At 31.3% G+C, this 15347-nt stretch overlaps 1 protein-coding gene across 1 annotated transcript in view; it reads left to right on the forward strand.

Moving 5' to 3' along the window:
- Window positions 1–4655: 4655 nt before the first annotated feature.
- The window catches only part of LOC113519405 (uncharacterized), a 126876-nt gene continuing 116184 nt past the window's right edge, over window positions 4656–15347 (forward strand). Inside the window, 2 exon segments of the mRNA XM_052897006.1 lie at window positions 4656–4690; window positions 5297–5489. The gene's annotated coding sequence lies outside the window, so the exon portion shown is untranslated.

Raw genomic sequence — 15347 nt, forward strand, 5'->3', positions numbered from 1 at the left:
AGGGATTGTTAGTAATGGAGACTGAGAATCCCATTGCTAGCAATATACCCAACCAGGTCGACCTCCTCGCGGTTTTCCCTGGAAACTACTATGGTTAATTCCTGATGAATTCATCACGATGGGCTAACTGGCCTGTTTTCATTCTCATCTATCACCCTTCACTGGTGCTCCGCCAGCGTATCCCGTTAACGCAGGCGGGGTTACCATTCCATTTTCACCCATAAAAAAAATGCTATATAGCATTTTCTCCCAGTAAACTTATATAATATTATTGAATGTAATAAATCATTTTGCATACCTTTATACCATATTCGCAGACCCATATCTCAGACAGTTTAACGTAGTTCATGCGTAACATATTCAGATCACACGCGCCTTGAAAACGTAAACAAAATTAAGAATAAGGCCCTTTGTATATTGGCTGAGAAAAATATTATAAGTTTTGTTATTTAACAGTTGTTAAATTGAAATTAAATTATTCTTTAAATTTAAATAATATGCACAGTAGTGACCTAATGGAACACATCACAACAATAAGGTGTTCTAGGTATTAAATTTTTTTTAATGGATGATAATGGAATAGCAACCCCGCCCACTAACAGTGGGGCACCAGTGAGGGATGACAGGTAAAAATGAAAAGGCAGATCAGTTAGCCCATCGTGATGAATACACCTGGAATTCAATCACATTATTAGCGAATAACATGGGTTATGTTTTATTAAAAAAGAAAACATGTAAAGCCGGGGTGGGCATCTAGTTATGTAATGAATTAGATAAAATGAGAACGACGTAATAAAAACTTATTGTTTCCGTCAAAGAACAACATAAACTTAGATAATATACATTACATAAAATATAAAAACAGAAAACAACAATACAATAAGCAAGATAAAAAATAATAATAGGCTGGGCTAATTCTTTACAATATTCTGCATTGATAAGAATGAATGAATAATGAATGAATAATTGATGAACGAATGAATTTTATTTACTAAATATTGGTGATTGCTAGTAGCAGATTTCAAAATTAATTACAATTGTTCAGCAATATTCACTGTTACATAGGTGTATAAATGTCCTTTTTACAATAAATAGCAATAAATTTTTACTAAAATAATATAGTCATAATATTAATAATAAACCATGGTATGTTTTTACAGTCTTGAGCATAAATCATAAATTACAATTACTTTAAAAGTCTTTTACAGAACTATTAAACAATTTTATACAATTATTAATTAAATAGTTAAATAGTTTTATCTTAAATCGTGCGTACGACAATTTATTATTCTGTCTAAACCTATAAGTCTCTGTGTCAGTATTATCGGTCGATATGAAACAGCCTTTAAATGTAACGTTAACAATGTTGCATTGACAATGTGCGAACGCGACACATCACATACAAATGGTTACTACGTTAATGGTGTTCATCGGTTTATGTCACAAATCTAAGAAATGCGGTTTGCGTTTATGAATTTGAAATTGGAATCTATCTTTTTTTTATTTAACCTCATTTTTAAGGATTCGAAATTTAAATAAAAAGAATAACCATTTTGATTTGATAAAGAAAACCAGGTATTATACTTTTTAAATTGTTAGTGATAATTGTTGCCTGTAAATTCGTATTCGGCTAGATGGAAATTTACTGCGTTAGAATTAAGTACTTGTATAGACAGATGGCATGTTTAAAATGTATAAAATATCTATACCTAGATATTCTTTGGGGTTTATTTTTAAGTGACTTTAGAAAGGAGAAGATTCTTACTTGTATTTCATAGATACATGAGTTTTTTGTGCGTATGTTACTTAGATTATATAGATACATAAACTTTTTGATTGTGTACGTAACAGATGGATATAAAAAGTGGACTCGTTTAGTTACCAGTATGTCCATCACACATACATATATACATGTACATATATCTGTCATGCCTCTCACCCATTAGGGAGAAACAATGGAACGCCAAATGATTCGATTCAAAATCATAACAGCCGTTAACTATCCACTGCTGAGTATAAGCCTCATAAAGGAGGTTTTGCCAGTAGTTGCCAGGTTTGGCAGGCGGATTGGCAATCGTAGTTAGATTTTATATTTTTAAAGATGTTTTAAGAGCGACACTGCTGCCCGTCTCTCTACCATTAAGTTCCCTTAGTCGCCTCTTATGACACCTACGGGAAAGAAAGGGGTGGCCCATTTTATACTGTGACGACACGATATATAACAGTGTGTATTTTCAGTTAATACTAAGTGAGTGGGAGAATTTTATATTAAAAGATTATATTTAAAAATAAAAAAAAAACATTACATAATTCTAACGAATATAAGAACAAGATAAACAGTGCGTATTGTTGCTTTTGCCTATTTTTACTGAATATTTAATTTATTTTTTTCAGATTTTTTATTTAATATCTGAATATAAACATACCAGAGGGAGACTTTGTACAAAAGTCGTTTGCTTGGGTACCTCTGTCTCATTCGTGTTTCAACCGTAAAGCAGTTGTGTTTGCATGGCTGTGTTTCGGTTTGAAGAGTGGGATATGGCGTGAATTTACTGGGTACAGAGGAATAACACCTGAGTCCTCAGGAATGGCAACGCATGGGAGGTATCATGGGCGAAACAGTATACTCTGTTATCACCATGGTCATGTCTATAGGCGACGGTTGCCACTTTCCATCAGGTGGGCCGTCAGCTTGTTTGCCATTCTAAGTCGTATAATATAAAAAAAATTTCGTTGTTAAGTTAATAAAATGGCCGTCATTTTAATAAACACATGTATATTAAATTATAAGCAACATATATACATACATGTGTATATTTATATTATATCAGAAAAATAGTTATTTTTTAGAACACAAGGGTAAACGAGCATGCGGCTCACCTGATGGTAAGTGACTACCACCGCTCATGATCACCCACAACACTAAAGGCATTGCAGGTGTGCTTCCGACATTTTAAAAAGGAATATGCTCTTTTCTTGAAGGATATGATGTTCTAAATTTAAATAAAAAATGTCAGGTAATGCTACCAGTATCTTGTGTACGCTACTTCGATGTTGTGCGTTGGGAGAATATTTATAATTAGTTGTATATATATATATATATATATATATATATATATATATATATATATATATATATATATATATATATATATATATATATATATATATAATAATTTTTGTCAAACCAAATCGTATCAATCTAATAAAAAAAACGACCATCCGCTATTGAATCTAATGTCGTTATCACCCAACTGTTGCCAATGATAATTTAATACTGCCCTCATGAGACATCTATTAGGAATTAGGTTAGAATTGGGATCGGTTTGCAATAGTTTGCATTGGCAAGTTGCACTAATATGCATCTATCGGAACTACATCGAACTATTATGTCGCTAGTACTGCAATTCGATTGCAATTCGTCCCGTGTTGTCCCGGCATAGAATAGGCTACCCCCTTTTTACCGAGGGTGTCGTAAAAGGCGACTAAGAAAGGACAAGGGATAGGCAGCAGCGTCCCTCTTAAAACATCTCCAAAGCCTAACTACGGTTGCCAATCCGCCTGCCAAGTGTGACAATTACTGGCAAAACTCTGCTAGGGGGAAGCTTATGTTCAGCAAAGGACAGTTAAAAGCTGATATGATGTTAATAATTGCAATTCGAGAGTGCAAAGCGTCTCCATTCCAATATCGAAATATAGGAATTTATTCCAAGAGTAACTCCACTGATATGAAATTTTTTTGTGTTTAGTACACATGTAATACTTAAAAAAGCAATCATAGAAAGCAAGCAATTAAATTAATTAACTAAATATTGACATGTTTTCAATGCTTGATGTACTATCTGTATAATTTAGTGTTAGACAATTACTTCATCAACTTTGAGGTTTCATATTATCTTTGTCACTAGTAAAGTTATTGCTTTGCTATTGTTTTTTTGTAAAATAAAATCTTATACATACATTTTACCTTAAATGAAAAATATTATAGGTAAATAACATTATAATAATATTATTATTTAATAATTAATTTTAATGGTATTTAATTTGTTGTATATAATTTTATTGCAGCAAGAAAACCTGTCTGTCTACTTCTATGATTTTATTATCTGCCTATATTTGCAACACTAGGACTACAGTTGACGTGCCCTAAGTTAACCCTTCTTGTGCTTTCATTATTTTTTTATTGGCAATTATTTTAATTAATTATGTCTTAGTATATTATTCTTCGTATATATTTATCTATCTAGTGAGTACATATAATTAAATGAACTATATTATGACGTGCATAAAAAAAATTCTTGCGTATAATGACAGTTTCATTAGCGAAGCTGACTATCTAATACAAATATCTAATATTATTTATAGTCGTATAAAACAATGATTAAATTATTTGTATCTAATTCATTTGTATCAATGATATTAATGTTTGATAAGGTCACTAATAAAGAAACGATATAACAAACTCGCGGGCTCTTTGCTCGAAGGTCAACTGTACAGTACGTATCCGCTCTGGTTTCCAACAAGGAAATATTTACACACACAAAAAAAAGTCGTTTCTTATAATTCACCCCAAAAAGAACCCTTTCTTACTGCGTTTTTTGGCAGAAAAAAACGGAGATCGCTCGTTTGCGCCCAAACGTTCTTATTCGTAGCCGAGCGGCTGCAACGTGCGGTCGCTTTCGAGCAAAGAGTATACTCGAAATCCACAACCGATTCCAGGAGCGCGGGAAAACTCGATGCCGAAACAAAAATAAACAATCGAATCACATTCAAAAAGAAAAATACTCGCCGATACGTAGTCGTTGAATCGATTATTTTCGATAACATTGCAACTGACTAGTGTTTATTATTATGATTTATACAAATTAAACTGTGCATTGTTTTAATTATTTCGACATTGTCGGAATTCTATTGTGTGATTCTTTAATTGTTTAATGTTTTGCTTAATCTAGGGCCCATACGAGATGAATAATACGTTGCGGTTTACATTTTTGTAGTGATATAAACAATTGATAATTTCGCGGAGGAGTCGAGCGTGGTTTTTATGAATGTTTTTGCGTATCGGCCGATGGTGGGGGAAGGGTGGGGCCTGCGTTGACTCGTCCCTCTCCTAGCGAGTATGTATTTTGATTTAGTTTCCGAGTCTTACGCAGATGTGGCAATTTTTTCAGTCGCGTGTGTAAGGCGCGCGCGGCTGTTGCATTTTTGGTGTTTCGAACGATTTTTTTTTGTTTCGGCACGGTTTCCCGCGCGGCACTGAAAACTTTTTACGAACTTTAACTGAAACATTTTTCAGTTCACTGTAAATAGAGCTTAGTACAAAAGACTTTTTGGCCACAAACTGTGTTTTTGTTTAAAACTGACAGTGTTTTTTATTTGCTGTGTGTGAAAAGTGACATTGGATTTATTGGTGATAAACATTTGTGACGCTGTGTTGCTATCATCACAAAAGCTGAAGTTGTTTTCAAGTTTGGATGTCATAGATTAAGGTTAGTTTTATTATACAAATATTAATTTCAACTATAATACTCACTCACATTATATCATGTTATAAAACAATATATTAAGTCCGCGCGTAGTTGCCGGGTTAATTAATAGAGAAAAAGTAATTCAAATATTTATAATATATATTGCTATTAGTATTTTATTGTATTATTCTTTATTTTATTAATTATACAATAATTATTTGTATAATAAATAATTATTATATTTAGTTCAACTTCCAAATTACAGCTAACGGGAAAATTTACTACAGGGAAACTTCATATAAAAGTCCTCTGCATGGGCGCTTCTGTCCCACTCGTGTTTCTAAATGACGTTATACATTAAAAACATTTGTCCGTCTGTATTTCAGTTTAAAGAGTTAATTTTGATAATAAATTTAAGGGATACGAAAGTTAGTCCCTAGTTCTCAGGAATAGCAATCAATGCACTAGGGTTGCTAGGGATGTCTTATACCGTGACATCTATAGGCGACGGTTATCGCTTTCCATCAGTCGAGCCGTCAGCTTATATTTCTTTGTTGTATAAAAAGTATACAATTATAAGGTACTTACTGTGTTATTGATTACATTATTACTAAGAGATTATAGCATTAATTAAACTTGTATGTACGAGTGCATGTAATAAAATAATTACTGCATAATTATTAAGTTTTATTTTGTATATAAAATAATTAAGTAAGTCAATAAAACGTAGTTGATTTAAACGTTCAGATATTTGCATACGGTCGAAAATATGTACGCATTCAGACCTTGGTCAGTGGATGGACGTAACTCATAATTATTCTAATATACATATTGACAGTTAAATTATATTCAATTCAATATAAACTTTATTAGTTTTTCTACCAACTAGTAATAGATTGATACCTTTCTAAATAGTGTTTTAGAATAAAAAACCATAAACCTTGATGGAAATAATAAAGCACGCTTCTGTTCAATATTTGCATAATTAATTTTAATGTGTTTTTTTTTTCTAATAAAATTTATTGATATACTTACTTCATTTATTAAGGTTACAATCGGCGAGGTCTTTATACATCTACTTTATCTATAAACGTTAACTGGAGTATGCAACTAGGTCTTTCATTTATTTTATATAACTATTATTTCAGACTTTAACTGTCCACTACTGGACATAAGCCTTCCCCATAAAGTCTAAACAAATAATCAGCTCTACAGATATCTTATCTAATAAAAAAATATTTATTTCTTTTAATTTTAATTCAGATCACTATTGGGCGTAACTTTTATATAGGAATGAATATATAGGTATATCTATATAAGTCTATATAGAATTTTTATAGTTATTTATATTACAAAATTTTATAGTAAGTGGTACTTTAATTATATATAATTTATTTATTTATTTATTGTTTATTAGCACATTTAATGATTATTTTTCAATGATATAATATAAGAATTTTGTCTAGTTTGTTTAAAAATTGTCACAATATTTTTTTTTTGACAAGTGAAAATGGTATGGTAACCCCGCCTGTACTAACGGGATACGCTGGCGGAGCACCAGTGAAGGGTGATAGATGAGAATGAAAACAGGCCAGTTAGCCCATCATGATGAATTCATCAGGAATTAACCATGATAGTTTCCAGGGGGAACCGCGAGGAGGTCGACCTGGTTGGGTATATTGCTAGCAATGGGATTCTCAGTTTCCATTACTAACAATCCCTTTCCCCCTTGTCACAACTGCTGTATCCGCTGACATTGGTGCTCCTTTCCACTTTGGGTGTTGCTGGAAGAAAACTCTATTAGAGTTAAGCTCGCCTTTATACATTTGATTACCTCTGTCATATTCTTATAACTGGTGTGTACAATAGAGAATTAAATAAATAAATAAGAAATCACTGGTAATTTAATAATTACTAAAGATTGGTATTTTATATTATTATGTTTTTCACCATATGAGAATCGAATATAAAAAATGTTAAAGAAACTTATATTTTTACGAATAATTTAGGATTTTTTTTTAAATATAAACATACTTCAATAAATACATATAGAAGTAAATCCTTTCTCTTTAAAAAGAATGCACACAAAAAATGCAGCCAAATTCAGAACGCCTTCAGTTTTGAAGTTGGATAGAAATGTTATAAGGCTAATTAAAGCGAGAAAGCTAATAACACATCCAGAATCCACAGAATACCATAAATTATAATTTTACGAGATAGCTAAACCAAGGTAACTGTTAGAAGTAACCGCAAAAACTACTTTCTTTATCTAAGATTTCTTTCATTTTATCATTTTTAGTAACAACTATAGAAAATATACTGGGTAAATATATAGGGAGACTTTGTACAAAAGTCGATTGCTTGGGTACCTCTGTCCCATTCGTGTTTCAACCGTGAAGCCGTTGTGTTTGCATGACTGTGTTTCGGTTTGAAGGGTGGGATATGGCGTGAATTTATGTCTATAGGCGACGGTTACCACTTTCCATCAGGTGGACCGACAGCTTGTTTGCCTTTCTAAGTTGTATAAAAAAAAAAGTCCAGCACAGTCTTGGTTGATTATAAAAAGTTTTGCAAATAATTTGTATTAAAATATAGTAAAATAACATAGTACGTATTTAAAGCCTTAAATTTAAGTTTTTTTATTATTATTATCATCATCATCATCATCATCATATCAGCCGTTAACGGTCCACTGCTGAACACAAGCCTTCTCTTTTGGGGGGTTACGCCAGTAGTTGCTTTGCTTGCCAGGTGGGTAGACAACCGCAGTTAAGCTATGGTGATGTTTTAAGAGGGACGCTGCTGACTTTTAAGTTCACATAAATAAAAATATTTTATTATATGTATTTACGATATTTTATAAAATATATTCCACTCGTTTATACAATAATTTTAAATTTTTCACAGTTAAAACCATTTACTTTAATCCTGATAAACAACTGATAAATAAAATAGGAAACGCAAGACCAGAGTGAATCCTATCGGTTACAAAAAGAATTATCAAAATCGGTTCAAATTTGACGAAGATATAGCGTATAATGTATACCCAAAAATACTGGCAAATTCAGTGTTCTTTTTTCAAATTCAAATTATAAATTCGTTTGCAGTCAGCCACTAAACATAACATTTTTTGTTAATCATTGTGAAATTTAATAAAAATAATATAAATACACGATAACAAACTCTTAAAAATAGATGTTTACATAGAATACTATAGTAAATTAGCAAATATAATTAATTATCTGAGATTTATACTATAATAAATTAGTAATTATAGCAAATTATCTGAGAATTATAATGCCTAGACATAGTTTCGTTACGACTATCGTATTGGACTCTACTTATATAGTAGATATTTTTTTAAATGAATCTACATTTGTAAAAATTCTTAAGTGTAATTTTTGTGTACGAGTGAATTTAGAGTTTTATTTTTGTACCTATATTAATTGGTATATTACAAAAAAATATTTTATCATTGATTAATAATAATAATAATTTGAGATATTGTTTCGTAAAACAATGCAAAATATAAAAGACTCCATTTGTGTCGAACTTAATACTTGTTAATACAGGACCAATAAAGGAGACTTTAATAATAATAATAATTTGAGATTTTGTTTCGTAAAACAACACAAAATATAAAAGAATTTGTGTCGAATAATACATGAGGACCAATAGGCGCAAAGATACATGCGAAAAAGCGAAAATACAGGCGAATTAAGATTTCCCGTTATCACAGTGATCAGATTGTTTGGTATAGTATTTTATATCGAGTAGTAGAGTAAGTAATATTTACTACTTTTTATTCAGTCTACGGATTTTTAACAGTTTCATGTCTAGAGGACATTGAACCAATTGAGAATATCCAGAAATAAAAAAAAAAAATAACGTATCAGTATCGAGTGATATCTCCATTCTTGATCAGATAAGCGAAGACCATGTCTAGCTGGGGGTCAGGGGTCGTGTGGTTAAAAGATCACGCCGCGGAACGGTCCGGAATTCAATTCCGCCGTGTCCGCGCTGCCACTATTACAATGTACAAGAGTGTCGATAAAATACCAGTGAGGCTAAAATGACCACTTTAAATATTTCATACTCGTAAAACATTTCATCACCCATTATTAATATTATTTTAAAACCTTTACAAATGACGAATTTTAATAGGTTTAAATTCCACTCGCTTCGAAATTTTTAATCACCTTATTATCTTCGTCATCATATCACCCGTTAACTATCCACTGCTGAACATAAGCCTTCCTCAGAAGGTGAGTTTCGCCAGTAGTTGCCACGCTTGGCAGGCGGGTTATATGTGTTTGTTACTAAACTATAGCGTTATACAATAATCTACTGCATTTAACATAACATTTTGTCAGTCATTCCCACGGCGGGAAAGAGATTGTTAATAATAAGATTTTCCAACTCCATTGCTAGCAATTTACCCTATGAGGTCGACCTCCACGCGGTTCCCCCTGGAAACCATAGTGGTTAATTCTTGTTCAATTGATCACTATGGACCAACTGACCTGAGTTCATTCTCACCTATCACCCTTCACCGGTACCCTGCCAGCGTATACAGATAGCGCAGGTAGGGTTACCATTCTATCTTCACCTATAAAAAAAAAGTAATTGCCACACTTGGCAGGCGGATTAACAACCGCAGTTAGGGTTTAGTGATGTTTTAAGAGATCCCTCTTAGACTACAGCATCCACTGCTGCCAATCCCTCTACCATTAAGTTGCCTCTTATGACAATCACGAGAAAGAAACGGGTGGCCCATTCTATGCCGGGACCACACGGCACACACCTTGTTATTTATATAATATTATTAAATTAAATTAAATTTCTATATGAATAATATTAACATTTTGCGTTATAAATCACAAATTTCAAGATTAATACCATTTTAAGAGATGCATTTTTAAATTATTGGCGAAGAAACGTCAACTTGTTAGAAATTAAAAATAATTGCTTATTGGAAAATTAATGAAGTACTTACATTACTAAATCATCTAAATAATATAACTGAGAAATTTCATTATTTATACATTCAATTTACTTTTACATAAATTTATACTTACATAAAAATCAATAATTCTTTTTAATTCAAGAATACCTCTCTACAATATTATAAATGACTATACATGAATAATAAACATCATAGTTCATTTGATTGACGAATAACGAGTACAATCAATCAAATTATTTATTCAATGAAACTTTCTTCAATTTGTTTAATTTTTTTTTATCCGTATATTGTATATATTTGAAATTAGAATAACATTGAAATTACAAATGATTCTTTAAAAAAAAAATCAAAAGAATAAGTGAGGTTACAACCGATGCAAGTAAGATACGATCATATGGAATTTTAAATTTGAAAATGGAATAGTCAACTCGTTCTTATTTCGAGGTCGACCTTCAAAGACACTTTTGTTTCCTTTTTTAAGAGACGAAAATAGAAAAGGTTTTATTCTTCATATTCACCTATCTTTTATAATCTTTTAATGGTATCAGCATTGATATTTTAGTCAGAGATAGACGTTACAGTCGAGGATGAAGTCTGTTCATTTGGATATTTTCCAAAAGCGAACACGTGGAGGTTTACTTGATAGGGTATATCACTGTTAATGGGTCCCATAGAACTCTTTACGAATTATTTTCCACACCTCGTTTTTCGTTCCCCATTTTCAACTTTCGGGAGAAGAGAATTAGGTAACCGCGTGGAGGTCGAACTGAAAGGATGCATTGCTAGCAATGGATTCAGTAGACTCCATTATTAACAATCACTTTCCCCCAATAAGACCGTTAGAGAGAAAAGGATTGTTAGTAATGGGAATTTAAAAGCCCCCCGCCTACTGTTAATATATCCAATTAGGTCGACTTCCACGTGGGGTATCCGTTCCATTTTCAGCTTTAAAAAAAATATCCAACTTTTTCAAAAAATACATACGAGTAACTTATTATTTTTGAACATACTAATAGTGTCTTAAATCTACAATAAATATAATGAAAATTATTTCACCTTAACAAATCACAGAAAGCATACATATCAGCCATGTGGTCCCGGCATAGAATGGGCTACCTCTTTTATTCCCGTGGCTGGCGTGAGAACTAAGGGAACTTAATAATTGAGGGATAGGCAGCAGCGTCCCTCTTAAAACACCATTAAAGCCTAGTTGTCATTATCAACGCATCTGATAAGCGTGGCAACTACTGGAAAAACTCCCCAATAGGGGGAGGTCTATGTTCAGCAAAGAGTGAAGGGTGATAGTATGCAGAGTATTTACTTTAACACAAAAATATTGTAACTTGCGAGAAATCTGGAGTTCAAATTAAGCCGTAACCTGTACTTTAGATACCAGGTCACCGTCATATTAAATAAGTTATTATTTAAAAGTTTATGTAAGTGTAACGTTTGTAAAATATGCCGGTTCTTGTTTTGTATATATTATTTATTAATTATATTATTTGTAAGTAAAAATGTCGTCTACTGACATGAAGTATTGTACATTTTTTGTTTTATTTCAATTGTTTTATCAATTTTCTTTTTTATAAAAAACTACAATTGTCAAAGTATATAAAAAAGGTTAATTTTGAACATGTAATGTAAGTTATAAGTAAATAATTGCTATGAGAGAATGTATGTCGGCTTCAAATTCAAATTATCGTTCAAATAGTCTTGTTTACAAGCACTTTTAAATAATCATTTATTTAAGGGTAAGATTACCTGTAAATTATCTGCAGTGTGATATCAAAGTGAATAATATCTTTTGAGAAGAGTGTTTTGTATTAATAAAAATAATTTTTATCTTTTTCAAACGATACATCAGTTGTGAAACGTTAATTTTCAATCGACTTCGAAAAAAAAAAGGTTTTCTTTTATTTTTATATTTGTTTATAACTGCGTCAGTTTTGGAACCTATTTGGAAAATTATTCTTTTATCTAAAAGAATATACTTTGTTTGGAATTGGAATTTCTATATACAGAAATACGGTTCATTAGCTTAATTTTGAAATAAAAAAAAAATCTGGTTATGCTGTAATTAAAGTCTGATTTTTTTGTTGAACACAATCTTAAATTATTTTTTAATTCTTCTCTTTGAATATTGGAAACTTCAAATTTTTGATTCGTAAAAATACACAACTGCCATAATAGTGTAAAAATTTAACACAAAATCATTTTCAAATAGTTCCGGATTCGATTCTCACACGCAAACATTTTTGTTTATTTGTATCTTTATTTTTAATATATGTGGACATTTTCTATGCATTATATTTAAATTCAAAATTTATTCATTAAACATTGAATGTATTTTATAAAACATTTATTAATATTTATATGTATATTTAGTTATATATATATATGTATATTGTATATTAATATTAAAAGTATAATTTATGTTTATGTAAGTGTTTTTTATACAACAAAAGTCAAACCTGAAATAATTTGGACATGGTATACTTTTTTATGTCATTCCACTCGTTAAGCATTTTTAACACATTAGTTAACGATGTCCTTCTATCATGTTATATGTTTTTATATTAGTTAACGATGTCCTTCTATCATGTTTGTTTTCGTAAAATTGACTCACTGATCTATATTTGCAAAACATTGTGTTTTAGTAATTAATCCCTTATAGACGCCCGCGATACAGGTTCACCTAGGGCGGGCTCCAATGTACCTGCTTATGTTGTAAATTCCTTGTATTTAATAAATAAATTTATAACAACAATAATAATAATTAAGCACGTCTTTTAATTGTCTAGTACCCATAGTATAATCTTTGCTTAACTTGAATGGAGTTGGTACGAGTATATACAATGTAATTAGCAATTATTATATTATTATTATTATTTAATGTACATAATTATACACCTTATAAAGCGTACGCCCTTACATAGGTAAACAATTGTTTACCATTCATTCAAACATTTGAATGTTACGGGATATTCGTCCTCACGACAAAGGTCGTGTTCATTCGGTCACTCATTCATTCGCCCATTCGGATTTCGAGCGGAAGTCGCCTTATCAGGCGGCGGAGGTGACGTCACAGCTCACAATCGCGCAAACGTGATTGTTGTGTAAATAACCCAGCTCTGACAAAGGTGAATGTTTCAGTTTTCATATAAATTTATATATTGTATATATATAATGAATTTTACAACAAGTTCAGTGTACGTATATTGTTTTACTGTTTGAATATCGAATGTATATTATGCAAATGTTCCGTGGGAAGTGTGATAACAAATTTTTATTTCCCGTCTCACTTCAATTGTTTTATTTTATAATGACATCTTTACATATTAAGGTTAGTGCGAATAGGTATCAGGGTCGATTCTAAGACGCCTTTTCTCCAAACCGTCGTGTCTTAAACAAAAATTTGAACTTGGTAGTTTCACAAAAGTACTTATTATTTTATAGGTCATCAAAATATAATATTTTTATTCAAATCTATTAGAAATTTTGTCCATAATGGTCCTCGAAATAACGATTGCGCTGTTATATTAACTAGCATTTTGTTACTTTGTACACGTGGTTTTCAGAAGTGAGAAAACAAACAGATTAGAAATCACTTTTCGATCACGTATCATGATAAAATATACATCAGTTTTTAAGTTAGGTGTACAAAAGTCGTTTGTTTGGGTACCTCTGTCCCATTCATGTTTCAACCGTAAAACAGTTGTGTTTGTATAACTGTTTCGGTTTGAAGGGTGGGATATGGCGTGAATTTACAGGGTACAGAGGAATAACACCTAAGTCCTCAGGAATGGCAACGCATGGGGGGTATCATGGGCGAAACAGTATACTCTGTTATGTCCATGGTGACATGTCTATAGGTGATGGTTACCACTTTCCATCAGGTGGGCCGTCAGCTTGTTTACCATTGTAAATTGTATAAAAAAAAATTCTAGGATTAAAAATGTCGAAATAAGTATAGCTATAATTTCTAGAGCATTTCTAATTCTAATTAAAATATACATATATATCATTGACCTGATACTCACACTAAAACACTGTATTACAAGGACGCATGCGAGGAACATCCAGACTCGTGTCAATACAAAAAAGTTCATTTCCCAAATAGGCTCCACCGGGAATCGAGTCCAGGTCCTCGTTTACACAAAGCAACATGTCCAAACTAATACAGCCTTTAGAATCATTTTTAATTTGTGTCGGGGAATACCTATTGTAATTTGTTGAGAAAATCCTATAAAAAAATTAAATATGGTGTAGTTTAATTATTTAAACATGTATGTATTTTATTTATTTATTTAAACTTTAATGCACAGTAAAATTCTATGTACATTTGGTGGACTTAACACCGGACGGTGATCTCTACCAGTCAATCATTGGCAAATCAAGATATACTATGTCTATCGAGATATGTTATAACGGTAATGATGATGATATAATAAAATACTTAATAAAATCTACATGCACAATTTGTTGTTATTAATATTCAAAATGGAGTTTCAATAATAAAATCTTATCAATTCAATATAAAAACAATAAAGACAATTTATAAGAAAAATTCAATAATAAAACTTCCAATTAGCTATAAAAACGATAAAAATCGTTATTTATATAAAGCATTAAAAACTTTTAAAACAACATTTGTACGTGACGAAAATAATGTGACATTTCAAGAAACGACTGTTTCTAATAAACTCAATAAAAGTATAAAAAAAAAAAAGATGAATAAACGCCGATCGGCGTCCATCGATATTTAAATACTCTCACGACGCTAACTGGAAACGTGTACGTGTGTCATACATTTCGACCAATTGTAATTCCACATGCCTTTCTAATAAAAAACACATTTCCTAATTTACCCGATGTCGACGCAAGTACTCCGTATTGTGTCGGAACAATACTTG

The sequence above is a fragment of the Galleria mellonella genome, unplaced genomic scaffold, assembly GCF_026898425.1.
Source record: "Galleria mellonella isolate WM207_F2 unplaced genomic scaffold, CSIRO_AGI_GalMel_v1 utg352, whole genome shotgun sequence".
Taxonomy (NCBI): domain Eukaryota; kingdom Metazoa; phylum Arthropoda; class Insecta; order Lepidoptera; family Pyralidae; genus Galleria; species Galleria mellonella.